This window comes from Streptopelia decaocto (genome assembly GCF_964273445.1).
Source record: "Streptopelia decaocto genome assembly, chromosome: 21".
NCBI lineage: Eukaryota > Metazoa > Chordata > Aves > Columbiformes > Columbidae > Streptopelia > Streptopelia decaocto.
The window spans coordinates 6,516,162-6,520,777 of NC_138676.1; the positions used below are offsets into that span (position 1 = coordinate 6,516,162).

General features: G+C 53.7%; 1 pseudogene across 1 annotated transcript; it reads right to left on the reverse strand.

Annotated features, from left to right (window-relative positions):
• Window positions 1-230: 230 nt before the first annotated feature.
• Window positions 231-1,164, reverse strand: LOC309448704 (olfactory receptor 14J1-like; annotated as a pseudogene). Its single transcript has one exon. The product of its transcript is annotated as an olfactory receptor 14J1-like (transcript).
• Between the last annotated feature and the right edge of the window lie 3,452 nt (window positions 1,165-4,616).

Consider the following 4,616-nt stretch of genomic DNA (forward strand, 5'->3'; position numbering starts at 1 on the left):
TGTCAACTAAAAAATTTGGTGAAGGACCCTTAATTTTCCTTAAACACAGAGAGCACAATTCCACACTGACACAGCCACTCAGTGTGAAAAGAAAAGCATGCAGTGAATTACAAATAGAATTAAAATATTATCATAATTTAAAAAACTAAAAAGAGACAAAAAATACTGCACACGGGATGAACCTGCAATGAGATAGAATATACTCTTACGTAGAAGAAGATAGAGACAGTTTATAGCTTCAGAAGAAATCCAGTCATTAGTTTCCAGAGGGCATCCTTGAGCTCCTGGTTCCTCATGCTGTAGATGAGGGGGTTCACTGCTGGAGGCACCACCGACTACAGAACTGACACCACCAGGTCCAGGGATGGGGAGGAGATGGAGGGGGGCTTCAGGTGGGCAAACATGGCAGTGGTGAGGAACAGGGAGACCACGGCCAGGTGAGGGAGGCAGGTGGAAAAGGCTTTGTGCCGTCCCTGCTCAGAGGGGATCCTCAGCACGGCCCTCAAGATCTGCACATAGGACACCACAATGAACACAAAACAGCCAAAACTGATTAAACAGACTAACCACAATAAGCCCAAGTTCCCTGAGGTAGGAGTGTGAGCAGGAGAGCTTGAGGATCTGGGGGACTTCACAGAAGAACTGGCCCAGGGCATTGCCCTTGCACAGGGGCAGTGAAAATGTATTGGCCGTGTGCAGCAGAGCATTGAGAAACCCAGTGGCCCAGGCAGCTGCTGCCATGTGGACACAAGCTCTGCTGCCCAGGAGGGTCCCGTAGTGCAGGGGTTTGCAGATGGCAACGTAGCGGTCGTAGGACATGACGGTGAGCATAGAATACTCTGCTGCTGTCAAGAAGGCAAATGAAAAGAGCTGTGCAGCACATCCTGAGTATGAGATGGCCCTGGTGTCCCAGAGGGAGTTGGCCATGGATTTGGGGACAATGGTGGAGATGAGGCCCAGGTCAAGGAGGGCAAGGTTGAGCAGGAAGAAGTACATGGGGGTGTGCAGGTGCTGGTCCCAGGCTATGGTGGTGATGATGAGGCCGTTGCCCAGGAGGGCAGCCAGGTAGATGCCCAGGAAGAGCCAGAAGTGCAAGAGCTGCAGCTCCCGTGTGTCTGTGAACGGCAGGAGGAGGAACTGGGTGATGGAGCTGCTGTTGGACATTGGCTGCCTGTGGGCATGAGGACCTGTGCAAGGAGGAAAGGACAGTGACAAGTTAGGGGAGACTTCTCTGAGGAAAATAAACATGCTGTTTCTCATGGAAAATGCCCTCCCTGATGGAGGGATGTTTCAGCTCATTCTCTCTTTCTGCTAAGTCTGAATAACAGTTCACCACAGCTTAAAATGCAGCTTGGGCATCTAGATACCATGAACACACCTCTGGGTCAAGACGCCCTGTGTTGGTGTCAGAACAAAAACTGACCCACACTCCCACCACAACTCCAGAGAGCAAGAGCACCAGGGACAGGTGGAGAAACAGGGAAGAACACTGCAGTGCTACCAGAAAATAAAGCAAGGACAGAAAGGCAGACAGGCATGCTGTGGAACCTTCTCCTGACCCGGCTGTGCTGCTGCCACTCACATAATGACACTGGAGAGCAAGTACTTTTAGCACCTTTTTTGTGTACCCCATTGCAGGAACCCTTCACCTGGAGGTCCAGCTGCTGAGGTGGAGACTCGTGACCTGGACCCCATGGCTTTGGGGCAGAGGGTCTGCTGGGGAGGAGAGGAGACCAGGGGTTGCACTGGGAAATGTGTCTGAACTGCGGGGGATGTCAGGGGGGTCCTGAATCCCATCTCAAGCATTTCAGTTTGTAGCTCCCTCTCCCTGCCCATGTCTGTGCTGCCTGCAGCTGTGTGTCTGTCCCTGCTCTGCTCCCTGTCAGTGTCACAGACCCCGTCCCACCCGCTGTGTGCTCAGCTCTGTCCTGCTCACACCTCCTGGCACTGCCCAGGGGCAGCTCTGTGTGTGCAGGGGCTCAGGAGCAGCTCAGACAAGTCCTAATGAGAACTGGGGTCTCAGTGTCTTCTCCAAAGAGAGAAATAAATCCCCATCTCCTACTGCACACCCAGCCAACCAAGAGTGGAAAACTGAAAGCACAGACTCCTTCCCTGGCAGCTGTTGCTGTATTGATGTCCTTGTTCAGAAGGCCCCTCTGCCATGTCTGTGGGGGGATCTGGAGCTCTGAGCAGCCCTTATCCACACAGCCCCTTCAACTCCACAAGCTCCCTGCCTGCCCTGCCGGGGGTCGCTCCTTCCCCCCACAGCTGCTGCCATGGGATCTCCCGGGCAGGCTGAGCGCTGACCCTGGCAGGCGGCAGAGTCCCTGCCCGGCACAGCCCTGGGGTGCAGGGACCCTGCTCTGCAGGACAGCCCTGGGCACCCCTGGGTGCTCACCCGGCTTCACAGCTGTTCAACATGGCCTGACAAGAGCCCCGTCCTTACAGATCCCACCAGCTGTGCCTGTGCCAGTTTTAGGAGATGCCTCCAGGAGCTACAGCTGCATTGCCCTGCACCCAGAGACTTAGCATGGCAAGGGCTGCATAGGTTTCTCCTCCAGTGAGCTCTCAGTCATCCTCCCAGTCCTGACCACCTTTAATCTCTCTCTGCCTTGCTCGTCTCCTGAGATCCGCAGGCAGAGCCCTCAGCCCTGCTGCGTGTGCAGAGGAGCTGCTCCTGGGCAGAGCTGTCTCTCTGCAGCGCTGCCGCTGCCATGAGCTCCCTGTGTCCCAGGAGCCCAGCCCAGCTCAGCAGCACAGGAGCAGCCCAAGGCGCTTTAATGACCCCTCTGGTGGGTTTGGTGCTGAGCCCATGAACCTCAGACCCTGAGGAGAAGCTGAATAAACTTCTAAGGAAGTCAAAGTCAGATGTAAACTCCAAAGTTTCTTGTAATGTTAATGCGTCCCACTGAGGGAACCTAGTGAGATACTGTCCCAGGGTCTGTTTAGAGCAGAAAACTGGAGGCAGTGATGACAGATTAGGAAAGGCAAGGTAAAGGTCTCTCTGATGACCAGTAAACCTGGATGTGTTTCATTAACCAAAGGGCCAAACCTTGACTCCCCTTTGGAAATCAGATCCTGTCCCTCCCACATTGCCCAGGGCCCTTCCTGGGACAGTGTGATGTGGGGCTGTGCAAGGCCAAGGGCAGGACTATGGTCCCACCCCTCCCAGGTTCCTGGCTGGGGACAAGGAGGCCATGAGGCCCCTGTGCTGCAAGGACAAGGTGTCTCCTCACAGGCATCAGAGGTGCAGACAACAGCCACAGCCAAGGGGAGAAGGAGCTCATGTCTGGTGGGGCTTTCAGCCTCTTTACATCCCGTGATCATCTCCACGACAGCCTGTCCTGTGCTGGGGCATCCCCTGCACCTCTGTCCCTGCAGGCTGGAGACATCCCCCCTGCTGCCCCACCTTCTCTTGTCTGAGCATCATTACTTTCTGCTCATGTCCAGCCTGGACCTCCCCAGCTGCACTTTGGGCCATTATTTCTTTCTCATGCTCTTTCCCACTATGCAGAAACCTCCACCATCTCTGAAACCGCCCTTCAAGCACTCTCAGGCTACTCCTGCACTGCTGCAGCCTCCCCAGCGCTGCTGGGCCAAAGCAGCCCAGGTCCCTCAGCACCCCACACCATGTGCACAAGGTGCTGAACCTGCCTTGGCACAGCCCTGCACTCTGCAGTTCCTCCCTGCTGCTCCAAACTGGGAAGCCGCACACTGGCACACACCCGTGTGTGTGGGTCACACCAGTGCTGAACCGACTGGGATGAGAACTGCAGGTGTCTGGGTCCCCACGCTCCTCCTCATGCAGCCCCGTGTGCAGCTGCCTTGTTCATGGTGAGCGTGCACCACGGGCTGGTGTGGGGACCTTGTAGTGCCCAGGCCCTTCTCCTCAGGGCCACTGAGAACTCGTCATTTCATATTATCTATCTTATCTATCTTATCTTATCTTATCTTATCTTATCTTATCTTATCTTATCTTATCTTATCTTATCTCATCTCATCTCATCTCATCTCATCTCATCTCATCTTAGCTTAGCTTAGCTTATTTTATCATCTTATCTTATCTTATCTTATTCACAAGGTCTGGACTCCCCCTTGACTGAAGCTCCATTTGCTCAGCTATTACAGTTTGCATGCATATGGCTTCTCCTGATGAGGGTGTCTCTCCCAAGATAACAGCATGAGTAGTTACAGGACACTATAAATATCATCTCCTGGAGAAAACTGTGGGGTCTTGTGCGTCTGGTGCTCATAATGCCAGAGATCTGGAGTCAAAGAGAGAGTTTCCCTTCATATGGTAGAGCAGCAGGAATGTGTGGAGCTCTGCGTGGGGACAGACAATGTCAGCTGAACATTGAGGAGTCAGCATGAGAGGACAGAACAACATGGGCAGTGTTGTGATGACTGGACATCAGCTACAGACTCACTGGTGAGGAAGAGGAATTAGATTAAGCCTCCTTCAGACAAATGAAAGAAGCCTCATGTTTCCAGGGCCGTGTCCTCATGGCAGACCTGAGATATCCCAATATCTGCAAGGAACCGGCCATCCAGGAGGGTTTGGAGCTCATTGACAACATCTTCCTGACACGGGTGACTGAGGAGTCAGTGGGGTGAGG